Source organism: Pinus tabuliformis, chromosome 1_2 (assembly GCF_031772625.1).
Source record: "Pinus tabuliformis cultivar Carrire ecotype Pingquan chromosome 1_2, CPIR1, whole genome shotgun sequence".
Classification (NCBI taxonomy): Eukaryota; Viridiplantae; Streptophyta; class Pinopsida; order Pinales; family Pinaceae; genus Pinus; species Pinus tabuliformis.
Window position 1 is genome coordinate 644,542,669 of NC_142298.1, and position 16,469 is coordinate 644,559,137.

A 16,469-nucleotide genomic window follows, 5' to 3' on the forward strand; every position below is an offset into this window, starting at 1 on the left:
TTTCTGTAATTCTTATGATATTGAATCCCATCTTCAAATAACTTGCCATAGAGGGAGTAACATTTTCTTCCAAGCCAACAAAGTGATCTCCAACCTTCTTTGACCTTAGCTTTGATACCATGTTGAGAAATCAATGCTAGTAGTATTTAGGGTTTGATTCTTCTTTCTTGATAATTACTTGTGAATTATGTTGGCTCCTTTTACTTCTTAATCTTCTAATCCAACTTTCTGCAATTCTTATGATATTGAATCCCATCTTCAAATAACTTTCCATAGAGGGAGTAACCTTTTCTTCCAAGCCAACAAAGTGATCTCCAACCTTCTTTGACCTTAGCTCTGATACCATGTTGAGAAATCAATGCTAGTAGTATTTAGGGTTTGATTCTTCTTTCTTGATAATTACTTGTGAATTATGTTGGCTCCTTTTACTTCTTAATATTCTAATCAAAATTTCTATAATTCTTATGATACTGAATCCCATCTTCAAATAATTTACCATAGAGGGAGTAACCTTTTCTTCCAAGCCAACAAAGTGTTCTCCACCTTATTTGACCTTAGCTCTGATACCATGTTGAGAAATCAATGCTAGTAGTATTTAGGGTTTGATTCCTCTTTCTTGATAATTACTTGTGATTCAGTAGTGTTCTATCTAGGGTACTAGACTAGACCATATTTATTATCGACCAGGATGCGTAAGCTTAGAGGCATGCGTCTAAAGTATATAGACATAAAGGATTATTAGCTAAGTGGTTATGATGTAGGTCACAGAACTTCTTTACCGAAGATTGGGGTATGTTACCTATCATCCAAACACTCAGGTCACTCTGCTAATATACCTGATTACAATACGGTCATTAAATTCATTCGCCAAATTAAACACTGTGTATCACTGCAAACCAAGATTTCAATCTCCTTACAGAGACATTATACATAAAACCCTTGTTCAGCAAACACCCAACATTCACTAATATTTATACAAGATAAAAATATACAGAGATCATAAACAGATTTTGAAATGAAAACAAAGTTCATGACATTGCTTTAAAAGACAACACAGGGATCGAATCCCTTACAGGACGCGCTTCACGATCTCAGTGATGACTGTTCAAGTATTATCACAAACACAAACCATGTGCATTCGATTGAAATCAACAACCAATATGAACTATTGAAATCGGAAACCAATCTTAACTACTGTGCAAACCATATAATACCCTAAGTGCGAATAAAACGAAAAGGACAGTATACCAGTTTAACGCAGGGCCCGTCCGCGTTCCAGAGGTATACTGGACTGTATTCAACCGGTTATCAAATCAACGCACAAGACAAGGGTCGTGACTGTAACTGGATTCTTAATATTAAGTTCAAAAACTCTATTTCAAAATGATACAACGATTAACCATCGTTCTTTACCCCGAATTGTATTTACATATGTCTTTTTACAACACATTTAAAAAATGAATGTACATACATGATATGGCTGTTGCCACTTTTACTACATCGAGATTTTTAAAATGTTTCCATCCTAAACTGATTTCAAAAAGAACAAAAACTAAATCAAATTAGAATGCTCTATTGTTGCTGCCTTTGTCGCCAGTGTGCCATGCTTTGACCTATGTTGACCACGCATGTAGGAGGGTTGATTCTGCTGTAGGGTAGGTATTCGTCCATGCTTGGACATTCTACTTTTCATCCATGCCTTTCACTCTAGCCTAGCTGTTGTGCCACATGTCAAACAATGAGCTAATTCTGCCATCATCATTCTCATTCCCTGATGATGGATCCCATTTGGGATTTGAAACGTTGGTACAAAAATGTTAAAACTGTGGATTCTCCAGACATTGATTCAAATGAGCTAATTACAGGATGTTGGAACTTCTAGTAGCCATTTTACCAAAAACTTCTAATTCTTTAACATAAAACTCCTAAATCAATTTCAATGCATTTTAATAACTATAGAACTATTAACTAATCAATTTTCAAGGATTCTAAGAGATATATGATGAAAAGGAATAGGCAAATGATATGTTTTAGGAGGAAAAAGGAGGTCATGGGATGGTACCAACATCTCTCCCCGACTTAAGGAATTAGCATGTCCTCATGCTAACCCCGAAGTGCTTCCCTTGAACTCTGTCCCTGCCTGGATCTCTGCTGCCTTTAGCAATGTGTCCACATTCTTTTTCACCTGGGTATCTTTCTGACCCTTGAGCTCCTGCTTTAATCTTTTGTATTTTTCTTTGAGGGTCTTCTTCTGATTGTACCACTTAGTGGCCCAGTTAGAAATCTCTGTTTTCTCAGCCTCCAGTTCACTGATTCTCTCCCTTAACTTTTCATTCTTCTTTTGAGTTTCTTTACTCTGCGCTCGGAGCATTTCATTTTCTCTCTTGATAACTTTTTCTAGCATATTAGCCTCCATGAGCTCTTCCTTTAATTCTTCAATTTGTTTTTCCAATTTCTTCTGTCTCTTAATGGGAGGTGGTGAACATTTTTCCAGCCTGTTATTGCTTTCTACCTCTATATCAACTCCTGGCCCTGGTGGTGAGTGGTCACCACTCTCAACATCCATTTGTGCAGGTGCATTGGATTCAAGCTGGTCTTCTTGTAACTGGGCTTTTGGTGTCCTCCTTGTTCTTCGTGAGTAAGTGGTGAAAATTTTATCTTGTTCTACCCTCTTAGCATCTTCCTTTCTCATGTTCCTAGTCCTTATGCTACCCACAGGTAGAGGTGCCTTGCTGGCTTTGGATACTGGGATTTCTTCATCAATATCCTTCATGAACCCTGAGTCCTCCTGCAATTCTTCTTTGTCTTCCTCATCTCTAATTTGATTAGCAGCTAGGAACTCTTTCCACGGTTTCCCTCTTCTCTGCAATTCATGCTCAATAAGAATTTTAATTAAGCCAAAGTGATATAGGCTCCTGTCTTCATTTCCCTTCTACTTCTGGATGGTCTTGGACATCTTAGTTAAGCTTTGTAATAGAAAATATGGTAGACTGATAACACATTGTTTCTTCAAGTGGAGCAGTAGTTTAATATGGTATAGATAAACAATACTGTAACGGCCTTCGCAGGTTATGAATTTTTGAAGGATATAGACCATCTCATCCCAGGGATGCATCAACCAACTTCTTGGAACACCTTTCTTCCAGTTAACTGATGAGACTCTGGATCTAGACATAAACTGTGTCCACGATTTCTCTTTAAATTGCTTTGTTTTAAAGTACTTCTCCCCTTCTGGACTAATCCCTATTGACTGGGCTATAGTATCCTCTGAAACCCTGAATGAGAAGTTACCTATCAAGGCTTTTTCTCCATTGAAGGTGAAAGCAAATTGCTTGGTAACCTCTTCATTACTTCCATGAAATTTTTCTAAAAATGGTAACCACTGTATCTCTCTAAGAATTGCAATGCAATCTTCATGATATTGAGAACTGTCGAACACACTCGGCTCGACCCTATTAGTCATAGTGGCAGAGGGTCGTGCTCTAACCCTTATCTGTTTATGTTTTTACAATTTCAACAAAGAAATTTCAAATTTGTTACCTGGTGTGTCGCTCCCTTAATCTTCAGTATGATGCTCGGTCGGTCGACTGTCTTATGACTGTGGTGGGAGTCAAAACAGAGTGGTTATATTTCCCTCTTTTGGCGCTCACTGCTTCCAATCCTCACTGTGTAAGTCGAACCCAAATGGTAATATTTCCTTCGGCGCTCACTGCTTCCGGTTCTTGTCAAAACCATATGATAATATTTCCTTCGGTGCTCATTGCTTCTGATTCTTATTGTGGAAGTCACGGGAAATCAAATGCCAACGTAAGATAACCGAAAATGATGGTGGGATACCCAGCTGTACTTACTTCATAGCGTATTCATTTTTTAGAACAGAGGAGTGTTGTACCGCTTGTATAGATGTCACCATAAGAGCGCTGAAGGCGTATATGCAATGCTGGGAATGATTTCGGGGAGTCCCTTGAATCATTTAGCTACGTCGGGTGGTGGAGTCATAATTTGGCCGTGTGGAATACAATGAATAGGCCGCTTTACATTTGTTTCTTTCCCTTTTATTTAAAAACACAATCCACCACGTGTCCTGTTTCGGTTGGCATTCAGTCAAATGGAAGATGTTGGTATGGCTGTAGGATGCATTTAGCATGACAAGGTTGATGTGTTGGTAATGGGTTTAGAGGTATGAATAGGTTGAAGTATGAAAAATGATAAGAATCGGTGAGATAAGGGATGATAGAAAATGTAGGTGTCCTTGAAATCGATCATAACAGTCACAGTCATCAAATTTACATTAAAAATTAATCTAAGAAATTAAATGTTAAGAATAAGAAACATATTACTCTTTTGTTGGTTGTTGTTGTATTGACATGCTGAGTAGGACTAGTCCCTTTTTGACTGTTCTTTTGCTTGTTGTAACAGGTCCCCTGAGAAAGATTGAATGCAATAGGTCCCTTGTGAAAGATTAAATGCAACAGGTCCCTTGAGAAAAATTTGAAGATGTTCATGCAGCTCCTTATATGTATACAGGTTCATTGAGCTTGGGCATTTGATGGAATCTTGGTGCCCAAATCCTTGTAGAAACTTGATGAAACTCTTGTAGAAACTTGATGAAACTTTGTTGAAGTAGCCCCGGGTGTCAATCTCTTTAACAGGTCCATTCTAGGTGTCTTAAACAGGTCCCATTACTGTTGATGTTGGTAGCATAGTCGTCTGGACAGAACAGGTCCCCCTGCATAATGTTTATAACCAGGTCCCTCTGAGATAAAACAATGACAAAACAGCTTATTTATTGAAGTCTGGAATGCTGGAACAAGTCTTTTTTGGAAATTTACAGTGAAGAGATAGGATAAGAAATCTTTAAGAATTTACAATGGAGAGATAAAAGAACAAAATGCTGATGCCTCTCTCCCCGACTAAAATTTTGACTTGTCCTCAAGTCATGATTCAGTTGATAAATCAAACAGTGAACAAAAGAAAGAGAATTCATACCCGCCAACGAATTGGTTTTCAAGTAGGAATTCGGGGTTAGAGTGTGCCAGAGGCTGGTTTTCACATCTAACCCATTATTTTATATATATATATATATATATTTATTTATTTATTTTTATTTATTTTATTTTTTTTTTAGTTTTTGTTTTATATATATATATATTTTTTTATTTCTTTTTGACTCTGAAATTGAAAGGAAATGAACTAAGGCAGTGATACTGCAGCTAAGGGCTGCAATACCTCAACCTCTCTTTGCTAAGATACTGTATGGAGAAAATCTTGCTTGCTGATGGGCTTGGTGTATAGTTTCAGGCGATGACCATTGACAGTAAAGGAGTGAAATTCTCCATCAATAGTTTTGAGCTTGACTGAACCATTGTCGTAAGCCTGAATAATTTCATATGGGCCCGTCCAATGGGTGGTGAACTTGGATTTATGATCTCTGAATTTAGAGTCAAAAAGTAAAGCCCAGTCACCTTCCTTGAACTGCTTCTTCTTAATATGTGCATCATGCCACTGCTTCCTTTGTTTTTGCATGAGGATTGTGGTCTCCTCTGCTTGCTGCCTCATTTCATCCAGCTGGTTCGACTGCTGAATTCTTTCTTTTTGTGCTTGGTCCAAGTCAATTTGCAAATCTGCAGCCAGTTTAAAAGTATGTATTTGAAACTCAATAGGAAGCATTACCTCTTTGCCGTACACCAATTGATATGGTGTAAATCCGGTAGTATCTTTCCACGTAATTCTGTAAGCCCAGAGTGCATCTTTGAGCTTCTCTTCCCAATTCTTCCTGTTCATTGCCACAATTTTAGTAATGATCCCTTCCAAAGTTTTGTTTGTGGATTCCACCTGCCCATTGGCCTGTGGATGGTAAGGGGTACTTTTCCTATGCTTGATTTGGTATTTTTCTGTGATGTCCTTCACTAGCTTTGAGGTGAATTAAGTACCTTGATCAGTCACAATTTCCCTTGGTACTCCATACCTCACAAAAATCTCTTCAAAAAGAAAATTTACTACTGTGTGTTCGGTGGCTCTAACCAGTGCTTTTGCTTCAGCCTGCTTTGTGACGTAATCAGTACATACTAAGATGTACTTTTTACCATTGGATGTTGGGTTAATGGGTCCTATAAAGTCTAGAGCCCATTTGTCAAATGGCTCTAAGTGAACTTGGGGTTGAAGGGGCATCTCATCGGTAGTTGTTGGCCTGCCCATTCTTTGGTAGTTGTCACAACTCTTTACATACTTCTTGGCATCCTTGAAAATGGATGGCCAGTAGTATCCAAGAGTAAGAACTTTGAATGCTGTCCGCTTAGCTGCAAAATGTCCACCACACGGTTCATCATGGCAAGATTTTAAAATATCAATTACCTCATCATTTCTTGCACATCTTCTAATGATCATATCATAACCAGTGTAAAATAAATCGCCATTAAGCCATGAATATCTAGCACTTTGTTTGACTAGTCTCTTCCTTTCCTTTGCAGTAAAGTGTGGAGGTGTCCTTCCTGTAGAAAAATAATTGGCCAAATCAGCATACCAAGGAGTTACTATGGAAATTGCAAATAAGTTTTCATCTGGAAAGGAATCTTCAACTGGAACAACCTCACCTGGATTTTGTAGTCTAGAAAGAAAATCTGCCACCTGGTTCTCTTTGCCTGGTCTATCTAACACTGTGATGTTAAATTCCTGTAACAATAATAACCATCTGGTAACTCTGCCACTAGTTATTGGTTTATTCATTAAATGTCGAATGGCAGAATGATCAGTATGTACAAAGACCTCATAACCAGTTATATAATGTCGGAATTTATTCACAACATAAATGATGGCAAGTGTTTCCTTTTCTGTAACTGTGTAGTTTAACTCTGCAGGTGTTAGATTTTTGCTAATGAAATAAATGGCATAAGTACAAGATTCCTCTTTTTGGCCTAAGGATGCACCCACTGCAGTGTCAGATGCATCCGTGAAGATATGAAATGGTAGGCTCCAATTAGGCCCTCTCAAGACTGGTGCGGTTGATAACTTCTTTTTGAGTTGTTCAAATGCTTGTTGACAGTTCTCATTCCAGTTGAAAAGTACATCTTTGGTTAGAAGTTTAAACAAAGGTAAAGCTATTTTACTAAAATGTTCAATGAATCTTCTGTAGTAGCTTGCATACCCAAGGAAACTTCTTACCTCTCTCTGATTCTGTGGGATTGGCAAATCAGCAATGATCTGGATCTTTGCTGGGTCAACCTTGATGCCTTGAAAAGAAATATAGTGGCCTAACACTATCCCTTCGTTTAACATCATAAAGCACTTTTCATTGCTGAGGGACAGGTTAGCTTCAATACATCTTTTCAAAACTCTCTCAAGGTTTTCTAATGCATGTTCAAATGAATTGCCATATACTGAAAAATCATCCATGTAAACTTCAACACAATCATGAATTAAATCAGCGAAAATAGCTAGCACAGCTCTCTGAAATGTAGCTGGAGCGTTGCAAAGTCCAAATGGCAAAACATTGTAAGCATAAGTGCCCCAAGGACAGGTGAATGTGGTTTTGTCCTGGTCTTTTGAGGCGATCCTGATCTGGTTGTAGCCACTAAAACCATCAAGAAAAGAAAATGATGATTTGCCAGCTAGGGTGTCTAACACTTGGTCAATAAATGGTAGTGGGAAATAATCTTTGAGCGTTGCTTTGTTCAGCTGCCTGTAATCAACACAAATGCGCCACTTACCATTTTTCTTGGGCATTATAACCAATGGGGATACCCACTGACTGTCAGAAATAGGATATATAAAATTAACTCTCAAAGGTTTTTGCAATTCCTCTCTGACAATATCTTGGAGCATGGGGTTCATTCTTCTCTGTGGTTGCCTCACTGGTTTAATGGTGCTATCTGTATAGATATGGTGAGTGCATGTGTCGGGGTGAATCCCATGCATATTGGTGTAGTCCCAAGCAAAGGCTTTCTGGTATTTTCTCAAGAGTCGAATCAATCTCTCTTGCTGAGATGAGTCTAGGTGATTGCCTATGTTCAGAGTTTTCCCTGGACTAATCTCTATGATCTGACTCTGTGTGTTGGTGATGGATTGAACTGGAAAAATGTCGTGGAACGTGGTTTGCAAAGATTGAATGGTGCATGTTTCCTGAAAGTTTTGGGCCAAAAGTACATCTGCAGCATGATATTGTTCATTTCTCAAATTTTCGGACATATCAGGTTGAGAAAGGAATAATTCTACCAAATCATTATTGTCTTGTTCTTGGAAATCATAGATTTGGTCAATGCTAAAAACAGATTGTACTTCTTCTTTATCATTAAATTTATCATCAAGCCACAAATTGTGTGTTACTGCTGGTGATTGTGCCGATGGATAAAGGGTGAGTTGTTTTCTTTCGGTCCCCCTTGAAATGATCATGTTGCCCGATCGACATCCTATAAATGCATCAGCAGTCGCTAACCATGGTCTACCAAGGATGATAGGGTGTCCTCCTAAATTGGATTTGGGTTGAAGGACTAAGAAATCCACTGGATACTCCCAAGAGTCCAATGAGACAATGATGTCCTCCAAAATCCCTTCAGGAATCACTTTAGACCTATCAGCTAGTTCTAGAACAATTGTTGTATGTTGCAAATTTATGAGCTGGAGTGTTCTCATGGTTTCAAGAGTCATGACATTGATTGCGGCCCCGAGATCTATCAAAGTGTTTGGAATCCGTATGTTGTTAATGATGGTGGTCACTCTGGGGATGCCAGGATCAACATACTTCTCCATGGAGATGGTATTGGTCATAAGGCCTGCTAAATTTCCTAAAACATGAATGGTTTGAGGATCAATCCTTTTTCTAGCAGGCTTCTTGAGGCACACGTCTTTGATGGCTTTGGTATAGATAGGAATGTCTTTTATAGCTTGCAGCAGTGGAATTTTTATGTAGACATTCTTGAGCTCATCTAAGACATCAAACTGTGGTATAGACAGTGGAGGTTTTATTTGGACCAATCAGTCTGGAAAAGGTGGATGCAGTGGTTGCATCTGTTTATCTTTGGTATCATTGTTTGGTTTTCTTTGATTTATCATTTCATTTTCATTTTCTGTGTTTTCTTCTTGCTTATCTGTTATTGGAGAATCTTTGTGGAGTACCCTACCAGACCTCAAGTTAATATTTTGCAAAGGCAGTGTGGAGTATGAGGTTCCCTCTTCTACATTGTAAGCTGGCCTCTCTGCTCTATTATTTGGATTTGGGACAGTTTGAGCAGGAATTTGAGTGGGTCTGGGAGGTTGTGAGTTAGCTGGAAATTGCAGTTGTGGTGGATTTATTGGTGGAGGAGCAGGCAGTGCTTGTTGAGGAGGTTGGGGCTGATAAGCAACTTGCTGAGGATACTGCTGATATGGTTGAGAATGTGATGAATACGGCTGTTGGTATTGCTGATATGGTTGTGAGTATGGTGGGTATGATTGAGGGTATGTATGATAAGATTGGGAGTACTGTTGAGACGGTCTCCATTGGTGTTGTGATTGGTTTTGGTGCTACCATGGCATGGGTACATTCCATGAGTTTTGTGCATACATTTGATCATTCGTAGAAAATTGCAAATTTTGACTTGGAAACATACCTTGAGGTGCTGGCCTTGGCTGCCATGGTCTCTTTGCACCCATGTAATACACGTTTTCCATCTCTGCATTGGCTGCCATATTAAAGTTCTGCAAAACCTTAACTTTAGGACAGTTAAACATATCATGATGTTCAGTACAGAAAGCACAAACTTGGATGTTTTCTAGAGGACAGTCTTTTAATGCATGTTTCTTCCGGCATTTTGGGCAGAAGATAGCCATTATCTGATCTTCATCTTCTTGTTTCTTCTTGGCTTTTAAAGTGTCAATTTGGTTCCCTAGAGTGCTTAACAGATCTGTTTTAAACTCTTCTAAAAGATTCCCTATTTCAGCCCTTGTGACACTTGCAGAGGCAGATTTTGTGACTTTGGATGACAGGGTTCTCTTTCCCATTTTAGCTTTACTCCTTGAATACTTTTCACACAACTCAGCGATTTCTTCAAAGGGTAAGGCAGAAATGTCACCTTTGCCCATCAAGTTGAGGTCATCCATGTATTCCTCTCGGATACCTTTCAAGAATATTGTGCGGATCAGATCAAGAGGCATAGTTCGGTGTTTAGATTTTTGTAAGTTATAGACAAACCGTTCTAAATATTTCTCTAAGGTTTCATCCTCTTGCTGGCTCATTCTAAAGATATCATCTTTAGAGTCTTTGGATCTGCAATAAGGCTGATATTTCCTAAGAAATATTCTCCTCATGCCATCCCAATCAACTATAGCATGCTCACCAAGCCTCATGAACCATCTTAAGGCTGATGCCTTTAATGTCGCTGGGAATAGTCTAAGCCTATGAGCATCATCTGTATAGCCATATGTTCGACATACAATGTCAAACTCGAACAAGAATGAGTCTGGATCCTCCGAAGCCATACCATAGAAGTTTGGTAGCACAGATGGGGGTATGTTTTTCATTTTGATCTCATCATCTTCCTGTGGTTCATATATAGGAAACTTAAAAGTTGACTCCTCTTCATCTCCTTGGCGTGGTACTGATCCAGATCCTTCCTCAACAATTCTAATAGGTCTCTCTGTGTCAGTGTCACTTGTTTGAAAAAGGAGATTAAAGAAAGATTGTTCGGTCACTGTGCTACTTTCTCCTTGTGTGGAAGATCTAGGAAAGTGCTTCTTCTACGATTTATGTGTGAATAAAGTTTGCCTTTCAATAAGAGTAAGTCTCTGTCCTGACTTTTGTTTTTCTTCTAATGCTTGGATAACTTCCTCAGCTGGTGTTGTATTCCCTAGAGAGTCTGCTCCTGATGATGATGGGTTAGTTTTTAGATGGTGGGGGTTTTTTACAAATCTACCTTGACTGTCTCTAAATCTAGGCATAAATGAACATGATTTCTAACTGTGTTTTTGTTTATTTTTGTGTATTGATTTTTTTTTTTTTTAAATCCTTTAAGTACGCCTCCCCGGCAACGGCGCCAAAATGTAGTGTTCTATCTAGGGTACTAGACTAGACCATATTTATTATCGACCAGGATGCGTAAGCTTAGAGGCATGCGTCTAAAGTATATAGACATAAAGGATTATTAGCTAAGTGGTTATGATGTAGGTCACAGAACTTCTTTACGGAAGATTGGGGTATGTTACCTATCATCCAAACACTCAGGTCACTTTGCTAATATACCTGATTACAATACGGTCATTAAATTCATTTGCCAAATTAAACACTGAAATTAAACACTTTGTATCACTGCAAACCAAGATTTCAATCTCCTTACAGAGACATTATACATAAAACCCTTGTTCAGCAAACACCCAACATTCACTAATATTTATACAAGATAAAAATATACAGAGATCATAAACAGATTTTGAAATGAAAACAAAGTTCATGACATTGCTTTAAAAGACAACACAGGGATCGAATCCCTTACAGGACGCGCTTCACGATCTCAGTGATGACTGTTCAAGTATTATCACAAACACAAACCATGTGCATTCGATTGAAATCAACAACCAATATGAACTATTGAAAATCATAAACCAATCTTAACTACTGTGCAAACCATATAATACCCTAAGTGCGAATAAAACGAAAAGGACAGTATACCAGTTTAACGCAGGGCTCGTCCGTGTTCCAGAGGTATACTGGATTGTATTCAACCGGTTATCAAATCAACGCACAAGACAAGGGTCGTGACTGTAACTGGATTCTTAATATTAAGTTCAAAAACTCTGTTTCAAAATGATATAACGATTAACCATCGTTCATTACCCCGAACTGTATTTACATATGTCTTTTTACAACACATTTCAAAAACGAATGTACATACATGATATGGCTGTCGCCGCTTTTACTACATCGAGATTTTTAAAATGTTTCCATCCTAAACTGATTTCAAAAAGAAATAAAACTAAATCAAATTAGAATGCTCTGCTGTTGCTGCCTTTGTCGCCAGTGTGCCATGCTTTGACCTGTGTTGACCACGCATGTAGGAGGGTTGATTCTGCTGTAGGATAGGTATTCGTCCATGCTTGGACATTCTACTTTTCATCCATGCCTTTCGCTCTAGCCTAGCTATTGTGCCACATGTCAAACAATGAGCTAATTACAGGATGTTGGAACTTCCTGTAGCCATTTTACCAAAAACTTCTAATTCTTTAACATAAAACTCCTAAATCAATTTCAATGCATTTTAATAACTATAGAACTATTAACTAATCAATTTTCAAGGATTCTAAGAGATATATGATGAAAAGGAATAGGCAAATGATATGTTTTAGGAGGAAAAAGGAGGTCATGGGATGGTACCAACAATTGCCTCATTTTACTTCTTAATTAGTTTCTCTTTCGTCAAGCATTTACCAAATTATATGTGCATTAAAATCACAAGAACAAGAGACATAAGATGTAGGCACTCAGCTAGGGAAAAACCCCTATAAGTAGGAAACAAAGTCAAGAAATCTTCCTTCAGTAGATTCAAATCAAGATGAGACACTTCCAAACTTCTTAGACCTAGACAAAGACCTCCTCCAACCACCAAAGTTAGCCCTTCACTGCAACAGATGATCTTGACAAAATACTGCAAGTTATAGCGTTAAAGCAGCAGCTTCAGTCTAGAATTTCGACCCCCAAACAACAGAACTTCAACCCCTAGCTTCAAAATTTTGGACCTACGGTAGACACAGATTTTCGACCCCAGCAACTGCCCAGAAAAATTCACATGTGTGAGAGAAAGATAGCCCAAAAATCGTCTTAGGTTTTCCCAACAAACTTCATTCTCTTCTAGCTACTTCACACTCTTTTTATGCCTCTGTTGCTTGAAGATCAAACTTGTGAATGAATGTGACAAATAGGTCGAATTGCCTCTCCTTATATAGCTTTTTTGTTCGGTCGAATTGCCTCTCCTTATATAGCTTTTTTGTTGGGTTGAATTGCCTCTCCTTATATGGATTTTTTGTTGGGTTGAATTGCCCTTATGTAGGTCGACTTCTTGGGGACATGGCTGACTTGGTGTGGAGGTGACAAATTACCTTTTTGACTCAAAAATAATTGTTTTTACATGACACAAAAGCCCAAGAAGGGTCTAATAAAAATGACAATGACTCTATTGACACAAGACAAAACCTTGAAGCCTTCAATGGAGGCTTTGACCTAGAAAACTTTGACCCAAGCATGAAACCCAGGCTTTAATAAGTCAATTACATTAATAATAAAATTTCTTTTGATAAGTACAATTATGAAAACCGATACTAGTTACATTCTTCAACAGAACGAAGGCGCTTGGGTTTCTAGAAGCCCAATCCTAGGTAGGTATCGTCAATGAGGCCTTAGCCTCCTTCCCCAACACTTCTCCCAACAACCTTGTTCTAAGACAAGTTTTGACAATTGAGGAGAAGGCATTCACCATAGTCTAGGCATATAATTAAAATCAACCAAGATCTTGCATCTCACATAGGTAGATCTTGCATTCATCTAGCATTCTCTTTCAATTGGTATTTGTAATTTGAATTGTGAGCTCATTATTTACTTGCAAGTTTTACTTTATTGTCTCTTGCATATCATATTTAAGAATCTTTACTTGCAAGCTTATCTCAAATCTTATCGCTCATATTTATAGTTCCTTTTAATCTCTTGATCTCTTGTACTATCCTTGTCTTGCAACATTGCCTATCTTGTAACTTGGAGTGCCGTTCCTTTATTTTCAAGCATCATAATCTATGTTTGAGCATTGTTATTAAGGCATTGGTGTCTCATTTTTCATCTCATTAAGTGTCATTTTGATCTAATTAAATCCATCTTTTGATACTTACATTTGGCATTTGCTCAATAAAAATTGGACTTGTCAGTTCATCTCAATTCAAGTTATCTAGAGAGGTAATTGCCTTGCCTTAGATCTCCTAGACTTGTTGTTTCAACAAGTTTTCCATTCTTTAGGGACTACCCCCCATAGCTTGCCTAGGAGAGAGCTTAAATAGAGTGAGTAGGGAATAGATGACAACCCCTACTCTGAGTGTTGCACCATAAACACTATACCTTGTGGGATTGGAAACTTGTCCCACATCTAGTTGTACATCTTAGGCGACAACAGTTTGTATTAGTAACCCTGAGAGGATGTAATGTGCTTGTAAGCTTGATTGTAATCTTGTTTCTTGAATAAGAAGAATATCAATACCTTGCCTTGTGAACATTTCCTTGACACACTATTAGGGTTTTACCATGTAAATATTTCCTTATATGAATTCTTCTATATTACTTTATTTTATTATTTCACTGCAATTTAATATCTAATTTAATATCTAATTTAGAGTCCAAAATACCAACCATATATGCATTGCTTTTACACTTCCAATCACTTTATTAGGCATTATATTGTTTTTCAATAAGGTATTAAATTGTTTTATTCTAATGTTTTGTCATCAGCTTCATGATCTTCTTCTATTGTTTGTATTGGTAACAAATTAGTATACTTATAGCCTCCAAGGCATTGCTTTTTTTTAAGATTATATAAGACCATTTAGGACTAGTTACATCATGAATAAAATTTGTCTTCGATTCGAAAAGCAAAAACATACGGTTCCCATTTACATTTTAAGAATTTTTCATATTCAAATTGAGTAATCTATTTTATAAACTCACGTGGCATTTATCCCGAGTGGTGGGAACGGTGGGCTTATCCCCACCTGGGTTCGACCCTCACGAGCAGAGAGAAGCTTATTGTGATCAATTTCACTTGCCCGCTCCGCAGCATGCTTATGTATATATATATATGATTTAATTTCGCTTCAGTAACTATAAAATAAAATAAAATGTATATGAAATTTAATAAAAACTATGCGATTGCAATCTCGCTTCTGTAAATATGTGCAAATGTTGAATTTCGGGTTAATACAGCTTCTTCTAGAAAGACTCAAATCCCATTTTTTAAATCACAATACTATTTGAGTTTTTTTTTAAATAAAATGTATATAAAGTTTAATAAAAACTCAAGCAACAATAGAAACAATTGTGAAAATCTACACGTTCTAAACACAATAACAATTCACTTTTACTTTGCATTTTTCGTCGATTTTTAAATGACTTCCATTTCCACTTCATTGACTTTAAGAAAACAGAACGGTGAAGGTTGTGAAAGCGCACAGGTTTCCACTGATATAAGTAGACCTTTTCATATGCATTATTCACTACATTAACGATCCCTTCATCAAACGCTGGAAAAAGAACTTTCACCTGGGTCGTATTTGCACCTCCGAGAGTGAGACATTCCTATGGAAGTCTGTTCACAATATTTCCTGAACAAATAAGATACTAGAAGTTATAATAAAACGGAGTGATGAAATAAAAGTAAATAAATAATGAAGCCTTCAGAATATACTCACTTTTACCACTTCTCCATTCTTCACATGTTATGAAGAATTTGATAGCGTATTGCACCTTTTACGGAAGCATTTTCCACTGCCTTCTCAATCCCCTCATTATTCCATCATGTCCACTACAATATGATAAGCTCAACACTCAAAGGTAACTAGATAGTTCTGAATAAAATAAAACCCTTGGTATTACTTTTGGCCCAAAATGCATTGGGATGTTGAGTGGACATCTAATCTTTGCCCAAAAAATGCACGAGGATGTTGAGTCGACATCCAATTTTCTGTACCTTGCAGTATTGCCAACCAGACTAACAGGAAACAAGGTCTATTCAATCCCTTCTCGGTTCCATCACGACTTTGAAGAGTCTCAACATCAATTTGCTCTCGAGTCTTTTCTCTAACCAAGTGTCAAACAGATCGTATGATGGTTATCATGATTGCATCTGCAAAGTACATAACCATGCCTCAAAATGATGGATTTTTAAATATTATTTGTCATTTTTCAAGATGGTTATCATGAATGCATGTGCAAAGTCCATAACCAAACGTCCAAGTAGATCGATCGTATCTTTATTATTATTTGTCATTTTTCAAGATGACTATCATGATTGCATGTGCTAAGTCCTTTTTTGCCCCATCTCTTTTTCTTACATAGATGGTCCAACCTTAAATGACTAACTTCCATGTTTTCGATAATCAACGATGGTTGAGTAGCCATTTTACCACGGTTCAGCAACCATATTTGAAAATCCTCTGCTTTATTGGTGTTCTGGAGCGTGATTTTGTCTACTGGATGGTGAGGTTTTTTTATTTTTTTCCCTTTAAATGCCAAGCAGTTATAGTTAATATAACACAAGGTTTAATGTACATCAAACAAATGGCATTTTATTTTTGTCGTCATAAGCTAATGAATGGCATTGTTATCAAGAAATCCTATATCAAAATGAAATTTTTTCGCTGGTATCTTTCTCTTCAACATTTTTACATGCTTATTGAAATATTGTAGGTGATGGATGAAAAAAATAAGAAGATTGGAATGACTGAATATGAACAGCTTCGTGAAGAAACAA